This window comes from Papaver somniferum, chromosome 8 (assembly GCF_003573695.1).
Source record: "Papaver somniferum cultivar HN1 chromosome 8, ASM357369v1, whole genome shotgun sequence".
Lineage (NCBI taxonomy): Eukaryota > Viridiplantae > Streptophyta > Magnoliopsida > Ranunculales > Papaveraceae > Papaver > Papaver somniferum.
The window spans coordinates 16166187-16180622 of NC_039365.1; positions in this window are offsets into that span (position 1 = coordinate 16166187).

Here is a 14436-nt window from a genome sequence, read left to right on the forward strand (position 1 = left end):
CAAAAACACCTAAACAAACATAAAAACACCGTAATAAGAACAAATGGATACTAACAAAATACACAAAAGAGATGAAAATAGACACATAAATGTGTCTATCAATTATTAATTGTCGTAACGGAATGTTGAAACTGTCTTTTGGCAACATGACGATAGAATTGAATGTGTTCGATATTAGTCAACAACCTGTGAATCTTGATGATGATGATGTGCATGAAGTTAATATGATTGAAGGATTAATACAAGATTCGTTGACTAACATTCTATCCGTCGATCCCTTTCAAGCATGTATGGAGAACTTTAACTCAGATTCCTATGATGATGCATACTGTAGTGACGTCCTATCTCTGCTCGAATTTGTACCTCAAATGGACGTCACTGAAAGGAAATATGAAGTGGAACCACCCTTACTCTCTGATTCCAAGCTCATTCCATCCATTGTTGAGCCACCCAAGCTTGAATTGAAAACATTGCCTAGTACGTTGAAGTACGCATTCCTAGGTTCTTATGATACTTTACCTGTCATTATTTCATCATGTTTAGACACGGAACAGGAAAGTAAGCTTTTAGAAGTACTTAAGGAACACAAGGAGGCATTAGGATGGACCATCTCAGACCTCAAAGGAATAAGTCCTACCATTTGCATGCACCACATTAATCTCGAAGAGAGTGCCAAACCATCTAGGGAAATGCAACGGAGACTTAATCCTAACATGAGAGATGTAGTCAAGGGAGAAATCCTGAAACTGCTTGATGCGGGTATCATATATCCAATTCCCGATAGCAACTGGGTTAGTCCCATTCAAGTTGTGCCTAAGAAGTCAGGCATTACTGTAGTTCAGAACGACAAGAATGAATTAGTCCCTACTCGTACAACCACAGGATGGCGAGTATGCATCGACTACAGGAAGTTGAACACAGTAACAAGGAAGGATCACTTCCCGCTCCCTTTCATTGACCAAATGCTAGAACGTGTGTCTGGACACAGTCACTACTGTTTTCTAGATGGCTTTTCCGGTTATAACCAAATTCACATTGCTCCGGAAGATCAGGAAAAAACTACATTCACGTATCCATTTGGGACGTTTGCTTATAGACGTATGCCCTTCGGGTTGTGTAATGCACCTGCTACTTTTCAGCGTTGCATGATGAGCATTTTTTCTGACATGATAGATAGTTTTCTCGAGATCTTTATGGATGATTTCTCTGTTTTTGGTTCCTCGTTTGACGAATGTTTGAAGCATCTTGCCCTCGTGATATCCAGATGTAAAGAAAAGAACCTTGTTCTAAATTGGGAAAAATGCCATTTTATGGTGAATTCAGGAATAGTTCTAGGACACATCATCTCCGAAAAAGGAATTGAAGTGGATAAAGCTAAAGTTGACCTCATTCAACATCTACCACAACCTCGCTCTGTGAAGGAGATCAGATCATTTCTAGTTCATGTTGGTTTTTACCGGCTATTCATCAAAGATTTCAGCAAAATCTCCAGACCTCTGTGCAGTATTCTCTCCAAAGATGTTGCCTTCAATTTCGATGCTGCTTGTGTGAAGGCATGGGAGGAATTAAAAACCCTTCTCACCACCGCTCCTATAGTCCAACCACACCAAGAACTCAAGAATCTCCTTACCACAGCTCCTATTGTCCAACCACCCAACTGGGATTTACCGTTCGAACTCATGTGTGATGCCTCTGATTATGCCGTTGGCGCTGTTTTAGGACAGCGTGTTGATAGACTACCATATGTGATATACTATGCTAGTAAAACTCTTAATGACGCTCAACTCAATTATTCGACTACCGAGAAGGAGTTACTTGTTGTGGTATTTGCATTAGACAAGTTTAGATCTTATTTGATAGGATCTAAGATCATCATTTACACTGACCATGCGGCTTTGAAGTTCCTTCTTTCTAAGAAGGATGCTAAAGCTCGCCTTATTCGATGGATACTCTTATTACAGGAATTTTATCTCGAAATACGTGATAAGAAAGGGTGTGATAATGTGGTTGCTGATCACTTGTCCCGATTAACCATAGAGTCTATTGACGAATCTGCGTTGATTAGAGAATCATTCCCTGATGAACAACTGATGTCTGTGTCAAACCTTCCTTGGTTTGCCGACATCGTTAACTACCTTGCTGCAGGTAGGAATCCCTCACATTGGTCGAGACAAGACCGCTCCAAGTTCTTGGCTGAAGTTAAACATTTCCTTTGGGACGACCCATATTTATTTAAGTACTGCCGAGACCAAATCATTAGGAGATGTGTACCCAACATGGAACAGAAAGATGTGATATCATTCTGTCATAACCAAGCATGTGGAGGGCATTTTAGTGCCAAGAAAACCGCTGCAAAGATCTTGCAGTGTGGGTTTTACTGGCCATCGCTGTTTAGAGACTGTTATGAGTATTGTATTGCTTGTGAGCGCTGTCAGAAACTAGGAAGTATCTCGAGGAGAAACATGATGTCGTTGAATCCGATTCTGATCGTTGAGCTATTTGATGTGTGGGGGATTGACTTCATGGGTCCATTCCCTACTTCTGAAGGTAAATTATACATCCTAGTTGCTGTTTATTACGTTTCGAAGTGGGTCGAAGCTGTTGCAACCAAGACGAATGACCACAAGGTGGTACTCTCATTTCTGAAGGAGAACATATTTTCACGTTTTGGTACCCCTAGAGCTATAATCAGTGACGGTGGTTCGCATTTCTGCAACAAGTACTTTGAGTCTTTAGTACGCAAGTATGGCATAACCCACAAGGTTGCTACTCCGTACCACCCTCAGACTAGTGGACAAGTGGAAGTTTCTAATAGGGAGATTAAGCACATTCTGGAGAAGACGGTCAACCCGTCCAGGAAAGATTGGTCATTGAGATTGAATGATGCTTTGTGGGCCTATAGAACAGCTTATAAGACACCAATTGGCATGTCCCCTTATCGTATGGTGTATGGAAAGCCATGTCACCTTCCTGTGGAATTAGAGAATCGAGCTTACTGGGCTATCAAGAAACTTAACTTTTCTCTCGACAAGGCGGGTGCACAGCGGAAACTTCAACTCAATGAGTTAGAAGAATTAAGGAATGAGGCTTATGACAGTGCCAAGCTGTACAAGCAGAAGATGAAGCTGTTTCATGACAAGCGTATTCTACGCAAATCCTTCACTCCTGGTCAGAAAGTCTTGCTGTATGACTCCCGGTTACATATTTTTCCAGGAAAACTGCGTTCCAGATGGAAGGGACCGTACCTAGTACGCACAGTTTTCCCTCATGGAGTTGTAGAGCTTGAAGATGTCTCCAACAAGAACATTTTCAAAGTCAACGGGCAGAGATTAAAACCATTCCTTGAACCATTCCCACCCGACACTGAAACAACCAACCTGGAGGACCCAGTCTATGTGGACTAAGCTGGTCCACCCTTGTACATAAGTAGCTGCGTTTTCTTCCCCATTGAAAACCAAAAAGCCTTTTTCCCTAAAAAACCAAAAAGTTTTCACTCCCGACAAAACCAAATTTTTCCCAAAAAGTCCAATCCCATTAAAAACCAAATTTTCTTATAGATAATGTGTTAGTTAAATTTCCTTTTGTATATATTTTGTGCTCATCCATTGTGACTCCGAATATGTTGGAGTTTTGCCTTGGATAACGGAGTTTTAATTCTGCTTTCGCCGAAATCAGGTATTCTCTCTCCTTTTACTCTACTCAGCATGTCCCTTTCCATATGTTGCATTTTAATTCTTTCCATATTTTTAAACATTGAGGACAATGTTTAGTTTAGGTTTGGGGTTATAGAGTAGATACCACGATAATATGCCATAATTGAAAACAAGAACTCCTTCTTTTTGAAAAATTTAAAAATTCAAAAAAAAAAAAATAATAATAAAATTAAAAAAAAAATTAAAAAAAAAATTAAAAAATCATAAAAAATGGAGCTCATTTACCTTGAAATGTTGACTCTTGTGCAAATATGTAATTATTAGGAGTCTTAGTCTAGATATTTAGGCACCCTGATTCTAGCACAATTCACATAGTGATAAGCAACTTGCACGCGCACGATCTACCAATACATGTATAGCCTCGATCTTCAAGGTGTTTGATAGGAAGTTAGATTGCCAATCACTTTAGAATACTGAATGAGACTTGACTAGCTTGTTTTTTGGTTGGCTGGGGTAGAAGTTGGAGGATACGTTAAGAAAAGCAACCATAGAATTTGACCGGATGCATTCGATAAGGGCCACCTCTTGCTTAGAGTCATGTAATTATGTTTTTCTTTTTGTTCATGTATCAAAAGTGTCACTATGTTTTAAAGTTCAAAGTGATTTATCTTCAAAAAAAAAAAAAAAAAAAAAAAAAAAAATCAAAAAATAAAAAAATCAATTATTTATTCGTTTTGTCATGTTAAAGACAATAGTTCTCTCTTATTCCAAAAATAAAAGAGAGTAATCAATGTAAATAAGAGTCATGTAAAGAGTCATCTTTTTGTTGTAAATAGTCTTGTAATAAGCAAGGAGGGTGCAGCCATCGATGTATAACGCGGGTAAACTGAAATATCACCAACTCATTGGGTGAACATTCACAATTCTCGTAAAGCCGGACAGCTAGCTTGGCTTAGAATTCGGTTCTTAGCCTAAAAACTATCTCTTGGTGATTAGTAGTCATAACTTCAGGTCATTCTAGACACATGTGTAGATACACTTTACACTCTTATCACATGTCTTTTTTTGTTATCAGTGCTAGGATTGTGCCTTAGATAGCTAGATTGACATCTCCATTTTGCTGTGAGCTTAAACTGTCTTGCACATGTCACATTTGATGGAATCTGAGCTTATATTTTGACCTAGAACTTTGTAGGTACGTTCTAAGCAAACCTTCACGAGACTTCAACTCGTCCACTAGGGACACTTAGTGGTTTAAAAGGCTTAGTGCATATGCTAAATGCATTCGAGAGACCAGCGACAGTGGTATAGTTAGGATTTCCTTAGTTTTGTTTTATTTGAGGACAAGTAAAATTCAGGTTTGGGGGTATTTGATGAGTGCCAAATATTGTATATATTTATCCCTTTTTGTTGGCATTTAACTCATCCTTTGTGCATTAATTCTACATTTTATCCCATATTCTGTATTTTCATTGTTTTCAAGAATAAATATTTTTCTTACTTAATTTTATATTTTTAGGTAATAAATAAAGTTTGGATGAATTGCGGAGCGGAATAGAGCAGAAAAGTAGTGAAAAGCCGGGAGGAGTTACGCAAGGAAGCCGCGAAGAACGTTGTGCACAAAACCAAGAGGCTAGGAATGCTCTTGAAGAAGAAGAATTGTCCTTAAAGAAGATATGGGCTTGGCATACCCAAGGCCCAAAACCCTTACTCAAACACATTTCCACTATCCAAGCCCGTCTCGGATTTCAGCCGTCAGATCGAAGCATTTCAGCATCCTACGGTCGCTCCATCATCGCACATCAAACTCCGAAGCCCCCGCTTTACATCGCAACGCCCATCTCCATCTTGGGTCATCCGTTTTGCTACATCCCTTCATCCGACGGTCGCTCCACGCTTACCTCCGTATCGCCGTTGGATCCACCTACCATCTTCCCATCCATCGCTCCTTGTCGCAGATCATCAAACCTCTCTGCACCCGCCTAACACTCAAGTATCGAACACCCTATACCCCTAGCCAAACGCCCCCTAACCCTAACTCTATCGACTTCTTCTTTCTTCTCCATCTCTTCTTCCTTCCCCCGTCTGCGGAACCCGTACCACCACCATGTCCGCCATCATCACCACCAACTCCACTTCCACAACCACCACTTCCACCAACTGCCAACAAACACCATCATCATCACTCCCAAATCCCTCTAACGTGCCCATCATTTCCTATTCACTGATTTCCCCTAGTCTAGGGTTTTGAAAATTAGGGAAAAAGAATTGATGGACATGGCAGAGAAATTAGGTGAAGCTAGAGACAAACTGACACATGGGAATGGAGTAGGAGAACAAGAGGAAGGATGGGTCAGTGTGGATTGAAGAGAAATCGCATCAAAGAAGGTAAAATCCGAAACCCTAATTTCTCTGCCAAATTAGGTATTTGGGAAATTGTCCCCAATTTTCAATTGAAAAAAGCATGGAGAAGAACAGAGATGATAGGGGTATGGTTGAATTAAGTGAATTAGGTGAGAAACCCTAATTATGTACTGCTTGATTTTGGGGATTTTTGGGGAAGAACCCTAATTTTGTAGTTTTGGGAAATTGGGTCTGTGGGTATAAATAGGAAGTGTGGGTGTGTATGAGAGGGGATCTCTGGACTAGCCAGTAGACATTTTGAAGAAATTTTCATTACAATTTCAAATTCAGTCCCTTTATCACAGTTGATTTTTGAATGTTGTGTGTTGTGTTTGAATTATCTTGTATGATGAATGCTTGTGTATGTAATATGTTGAGCATGAGCTAAGTAGCATTAAGCTAAGGCTCAGTTGAAGCCTTATGCACTGTCAAATGACAAGTTGCTAGGATAGTTAACTCCATGCCCTGTTTTGCTTGAGCAATTGGAAGAAACTAATGCTCATAGTGCCTGTGATTGACTGTTCTGTCAAAAGACAGTCAATACTAGGGGCAAACTAATGAGCAAGTTAGTTCTCTTCCATTTCTAGATGTATGCATAGGATATTCAACTCAACCTAGAAATATGTTGTTTGATTAGGACACAAGGTGGATTCTAAGCCTTGGCTTAACCACAAATCCTTTACAATCACTTATAATTTCAGTTCTATTTTGTTCCCTGCTAAATTTACTTTCCTTCACTGTTTTTCTTGCATTTTGAAGCTGTTGTGCACTGAAATCAGTGCACAAACTCCCCCTGCCCTTGGCTTACAGCCTTGGTTCCCTGATATTTTTATTTTATATCCTCTTCCATTTAATCTTTGTTGTTTTGCCATCTTGTGTTAACTGCTTTGCTTTGTTAACTGTTTTGGTTCTTTGCATCTGCCATATTACCTTGCCTTGCTCACTGCCATAGTGCTTTGCACCCATTGATAGCTTAGGATAATTTCTTGTATGCTCCCACTCCCTTTGGACTGATCCCATTCTTACTTTCTATACTAAAACTTGACCTTGTATACTTGCAAGTCTTTTGTGTGTCGTTCCCAAGCACACCAAGTTTTTGGCGCCGCTGCCGGGGAGTGGTGCTTGCTGCTGCTGATTTCCTTTGTTGTCCTGACCTGCAATCATTGCAGCAAATCATTGCATACTTGCACCAGATCATTGCAGCATAACCTCTGCAATCATTGCACTGAGTTGTCTGAGCTTCTTCACTATCATTGCAGGTGCCACTGAGTTGCTGCAGAGGTGTGTTGCTGGCCACCTGAGCTGGGCTTCGCCAAACTTTGCAACTGGGCTTAGTCACCTGCTGCTGCTGGGCTCTGCCTTTTTCTGTTGCTGGGCTCGTGATCTTCTGCTCCTGGGCTTCGCAGCTGATCCTCCTGGGCTCGTGTTGCTGAACCAACTCCAACTGTTGCTGGGCTTGGGCGTGAGCTACTTAGGACGATCCTAAAGCCCAACTGGGCTGTGCAACTAAAAGGGGACCAAAAGCCTATTTTTGGGCTTCCCTCCAAAAATCAAGTAAGCCTAACCCATGAGTTAACCCACTTGGGCCTCATTTAAATTCAAATTCGGGCTTGTAATAATTAATTTAATTATTTATTTGGGATTGTAATAATTTTTATTTTCCTTTATTTTCTTTTTATCTTTTTTTTTATTTGGGATTGTAATTATTTCTTTTGTCTTTATTTTTCTTTTATTTTTCTTTTTCTTTTTCTTTTTCTTTTATGGGCTTGTCTTAATTATTATTATTGTTTTTATTTTCTTTTATGGGTTGTGCTAATTTATGCTAGGTTTAGTTCAAAATTTTTTCCAAAGCCCAATTTTAAACCAAAAACAAAATCCCTTATTAAAACCAAAACCCACTCAAAACCAAATCATCAAAACCCATTTTAAACCAAAATATTGGGCCTTTTTGTGGTCCAAAATTGTTTCCGATTGCTCTGACTAAAATGTTAGTTAAGGTACCTGCTAGGACATGATTGTAACCTACAGAGACCAAACAAACAGACTTGTTAGAATTAACCCAGACGAACCTATCGAAATTCTAAGTTCTGAGGGAGACAGTCCAGATCAACCAGAAACAATGGGAGAACCCCGTACACTCAAGGATTATATGTACCCAACGAGAACCAGTCAACCTTCTTGTATTGTGATACCCGAGGTTAATGGCCATTATGAGCTGAAATCGAGCACAATACAAATGCTTCCTATTTTTAGAGGTGTTGAGAATGAAAACCCTTAGGGAAATTATCTAATCATCACCTCATACTCTCCACTGTCTCACTCTAAACAAAAATGAAACAAACAAAAGTAAACCAAACAACAATTAATATACTAATGAAAGATACAGTTTAAGTTAGTAACAATAAATGGTGTAGAAACTGACCAGTCTAAGAAGGACGTGTCTAACGGCTGAATCAATGTACTCGTAAATTAGCTGACCAGAAGAAATCATGTATCCATCTTTGAACTTCATTGACTTTGCATGAGCTTCCCTAAGCTTTTCACTCACAATAACCTGTAACAATTACAAACTTGAAATTTATATCATATCAAGCAGAACAAAGGGTTAAGACTGGAATATACGAAAGAATAGTAGCAGATTGTACCTCGCAACCTTAGGCACCACTTTCCATAATAAATCTCAAAACACCATAGCAAGCCCTGAGCACAGAAATTGCATTAGTGATATATAATGAGATTTGATGATTCATAAATCAAAAGTCAGGACCCTTCAATAGATTTAAAAAATACAAGAATATAATCAAAAAGGAAAAAGCCAGGCTCTGCCAACAAGAAACTAACATTACTGCACAAATGGGGTATCAATGTATGCTTCTCAGTACCACCATTTCAGCATATAACCAGTACCACTGCCATCAACATTACATTCTTCCATGTCTTCTTATTCATATCCTGCTGCTATAAACACTACATTACATCATCTTTCACAGCTTTAACCTTAATATCAACCTCTCTAGATATTCTTGAACATAACCAAGCCCCTACTGCCTATTTCATATCCATCTCATTAAAAGTGGCGTCTCTACTTCTAATAACTTTGTGACCCTCGTAGTCACAAAGTTTATACCCAAAAGCGTCATTTCCGTAAACAAGAAATATACACTTCTTTGCTTGAGCACCTATCTTAGACCTCTCACTGGGACTAAGATGAACATAACCAACACAACCAAAAACTTTCAAATATGAAAGATTTACCTTTTTGTTGGTCCAAACCTCCTTTGGCATCTTCATATCTAATGGACTACTAGGTGTCATATTGATTAGATAAGCAGTCGACTCTGTTGCATGTGCCCAGAAGGTCTCGGGAAAACCAGACTGCAATCTCATGCACCTAGCACGTGCATTCAACGTCCAATTCATACGTTCTGCTACTTCATTCTCCTGTGGAGTCCTTGGAATTGTCCTCTCCAAACGAATTTCATTTGTAGCACATAACGGTAAGAATTTTGTTTTGTCATACTCACCACCGTTGTCTGACCTTAGACACTTCAACTTCAGACAAGTTTTTGTTTCAACCAAAGCTTTCCACTTCTTAAAAAATTCATACACCTCGAACTTATTCTTCATGAAGTAAATCCACACCTTCCTTGAGTGATCATCAATAAAGGTGACATAATATTAGAACCCGTTGTGAGATGCAACATCAAGGATCTGCCGCCTCTGCTGAAACTAACCCGTTTTTGCTTTCCAAGAACACCGTCTTCACAAAAACTCATATCAACAGACTTCACCTTAGGTAGATATCCTCCCGAACATAGAATCTTCATGTTCTTCTCACTCATGTGCCCTAATCTTCTATGCCATAAGTTAGTGTCTTCACCACTACTAGCCACTGCTAAAGTAGTTCCATCTGAAGTCCGGTATAGAGTACCGACCCTAACTCCACGAGCTAATACCATAGCTCCTTTCTTCACTTTTCAATTTTGTTTCGTAAGCACAACTTCATAGTCATCATCACAAACTTGGCCCACAAACACCAAGTTCTTCTTCAAATTTGGAACGTGTCGTACATCTTTCAATTTCCATGTCGAACCGTTGACTTTCAAGATCACATCACCCAAACCAATGATGTCGCATGCTTCACCGTCACCTAAGAATACTTGGCCATAGTATCCTTCTTTATAAGAGATCATAATACTCTTATCACCCGCTGCATGGAAAGAATCTCCCTAGTCTATAATCCAAGACTCATTTTTCTTGTCCTCATAGAGTAGTAGAAAACCTTCCGTAATCACCTTCTTGTTATGAACAAGGACCTTCACCGGTTCCGCAGCTGCAACTATGTTGACCTCTTCTTGATTACCTTTGTTTCCACCATTATTAGCACCTTTGTTTTCTGGACAATCACGCTTGAAGTGTCCTACTTTCTTACACGCTCAACAACACCTCTAGTCCGGGATTGAGATCTCCCCTAGACATTCCTCTAGAATTCCATCTGGATTTGTTGTTGTTGTTCCTATTTTGAACTCCTGCCTCTATCTTCTTCTTGCATACTTAAGGCCGAGCTTGAAGTACTAGAACCGTAACCTTGTTCTATTATTCTCTCCTCTTCAACGATCAACCTTTGTTGCACATCATCAAGCTTCAGCTTCTCGCTCCATGGGGAATTGCTAATGGTTGTCCTTCCAGTCTCCCAACTCTTTGGTAATGACGACAACAACCGTAAATCTTGAACTTCATCATCAAAAGTAATACTAACTTTTGAAAGTTGAGAACTAATCGATTTAAACTTCCCAAGATGTGCTGAAATCGCTTCGCCTTCTTGCATCTTCAGATTGAATAGTTGTTCACACAACATAATCTTCCCCGAGGCTGATGACTTTTGATACAACTTTTCAAGTTTATCCATAGGATTATTCGTACTAGTTTCCTCCTGCACGTTATTGTAGACTTCCTCCGTTAGACATCTACGGATCACGGCTACACACTTGCGATCAAGAGTTGTCCATTCATCGTCTTTGCGTGCTCCATTTTTCGCTACTCCACCCAATGGATCAGCAAGGTCTTTCTCATATAGGTAGTCTTCCATCTGAGACTTCCAAAACGCAAAGTTCTTCCCATTAAAAACTTTAACCCTAGATACCGTACTTTCGCTATTATCACCCATAACTCCCACTCCAATCGTACTACGATAAACCCTAAAGCTCTAACCCGAGCTCTGATACCAGTTGTTAGGATTCGCTTATGGAATCACTGACAATCGCAGAATAACGGATCTTGAGATATTATGATGAATAGTAAGTAAACCAAGCACAAGCAAATATGAAAATACGAGAAAGATAAATCAACTCACAAGACATAAGATTTATAGTGGTTCGACCAATACATACAAAGAAGGTATATATTGTCTATTTCCACTTTGAGCCGCACCAACTCAAATCCACTATGAAGAAAAACGATCACAACGTCATGTGAATCCCAGCAAACCCTTGGTTACACCGCAACAATTACCCGAGACGATAACCTTGTCTCTTGTTCCTCACCAATATGCTCTCACAACGAAACCCTAACTTTAGCCCTAAAAGCTATACAAGGAATCTCTCATCGATCTCTTAATCGTTTTCTACACAATACAATTCTACAAGGCCTAATTACCTATTTATATAGGTTACAAACTTGGCCACCAAGAATTATAACCGGTTTAGGAAACCCCTTTCCTAAAATATCACGACTAACTTTAGAAAATAGTTAATTAGTCTTCAATTAACTAACAGAAGAGTGACTCAACAAAGGAGGAGATACATAAAGTTTCTTTACCACCAAATGAAACTACGTTCCAATCTCAAAGTTTTATGAGACATATCGCGCTGGAAGTGTTTTATGTGGTGGTAAAAAACTCTATGTATCTCATCTTTTGTTTGTTGTTTCACCACACACCAATTAACAATAGTTTTATGAACATCTAATTAGTTTGAACTTCCACTCGCCATCTATGCACAAGAGAGAACCCATTAAAAAACTTCAGATATGCAGTAACAAGAAACAATATGAAGAAGCAAGCTACATATAACCCTTTAGAAGACAACCGTAAACAAAGTTAAAGAGATCAACCGAGAATATTATAGTGAACACGAGAGGAAGAAATATAAGTAGCTGCTTCTTCATATTATCTCTGGTTGATGGATGGTATGGATGTGCATATGAAGTTCTTTGTACGTGTATGTATATATAGTTTTATTTTTCATTGGGAAAGAAATCACTTTATCACTCGGGGTCTTCTTTTCTTTTTCTTTGAAAAGGCAAAAAGAGAGTTTAATAGAAGAGGAAAAAGATAGTTTACAACCTACTTACTCCCACCTAAACTGATTTATATAAAGTACATTTAACTTAATGCATGATGACTATGATTTAGCAAAGGTAATCCAACAATCACACTCGATTACCCAACAATGTTGAGCGTTAAAATCGTTGCGGTGTAGCATCTGGCGATATGCCCTTTTGGGTGGTCAACCGTATCCATGGATTCCTGTTCATGTGTACGGGCCATGAGCCAGGGTCCACTTTGAAGACGGTCATACCCTCAACATGCGAACTTATTACACCATCCTTTTGGTGGACGCTTGTCCCCTGGGCAGGGGTAAAGTGGATTTGTTGCGATAACGGTCGCGAATGCGTAAATCCTATTAGAACGGTTCATCCACTCCATGTTCATTACAAAAACGACACGGAACGTGTTAAGTATTTTTCCTTAACTCAGGGTGGGTTCCGTCTCGGCGGGATGGCAACCGGTGTAAAAACTTCGCCGCATCTTTGGAAATAAGATCGTTACACGATTCATCTCTGCTCGACCTGGGACTTTCTACTGGAAAAGAGTTTTGCTTTGGACTATGATTTAACCAATTTCCTTCAACTTTCGATGACTTTGATTTGTCAACTTGGGTCCTGTTTTGCAAAACTACGTACGTTATAATCTTTCACACGGTAATTGGAATTATTTAAGAAACGAAATTTTCTTTCGAATAATAGGATATTCTGTTTCATATATGTTGTTGTTTCGTTTTATAACAAGAAAAACTTGCGTATTGTTTATGTAATGTGGTGAAGGTACATTATAAAGCCCCATACGTGAACGTTAACTATGATTCAGTATTTCTTTCTTTTAGCCAAGTTAGGTTGTTTACTCCATCGTAACACCTTCCGCAAGTGTTGGGTTGTCCGGTATTTGAGTCGGAAAACGAAATCTATTCACCACATACATATGTTTATGTGACTAGGTATAGCTAGGATTTGTTTTCATAGCCAAAGTCAAATCAGCTTTTGAGATTGTTAAATAAAATCCTATAAATAAGATATTCCCATGCATGCCAATTCTCAAAATTATCGCCAAGATATTTCGTGAGATTTTATCCGATGGCGTTTCCTTTACCTCCCCGGGAGAGAGACTACAAATTCGAAACAAGTAGCAAAATCGGACGGAAATGTTAATAGCAAAGAACATCGCATAGATATAGTTGACTCGACAAGTTACACCAAGGTTACAAGTTATGTAGACGAAGACGAAGAAAATATAGTTTTGATGGTGTTTAATTTTATAGGGATGGTGATTATTTTTATAGGAAAACTTTTATTTGGTATATTTTTGGGGGTCACTATTTTTATGGTGCTCTATATGGTGTTCATGCTATTTAAATCACTCGTAGAACTGTTTATCGAGATTATATTTCATTAGATTTTTTAATGTCAAATTTTGAAATACCTATCACGATCGTATATGACGTGAAACATGGATGTGAGCATAACAAATATTACAGATATTTTTATTTTGTGCACTTCCCCCACAAAATTACAGATAACATCTTGCCTTAAGTTATAAGATTTTTTATTTTTTTTCCTCAATGAATATTAAAGATTTTTATAAAGAAGAAAAAAAATTCATATCCCTTTTCATTTTTTTTAATATGTGTTAAGCAAACTCATCAAATAAACTAGGTTGGAGACAACATACGCAAATCAACCGTATCGATTTCATTACATCCACCCAGCAGCAACTCTAGATGTTGTGTTAACACTGCGCATAATCCTTGGATAGATGATGATCTAGGGGGAATTACATCCAGCAAAGTTTGCAATGGCACCATCTACGTACCATAAACATCGTTGGGTTGGGTTAACGTTCCGAGCAGTAATTAGCAAACGCGGATCCAGGACTACTTTCGGTAGAGGAGGAATGAGTCTCTGCAACTGAATCTTGATTTTTGGCACTCAGTTGGGTCTTGGAGGAGAGCTTTCTTCAGGGACATCAGTAAGAAGAATAATTTCTGACGTAGTAAGTAGTAGTATTAAGGTTAGGGTTTCTTCCTTGAACTAGGAATGGGATGTT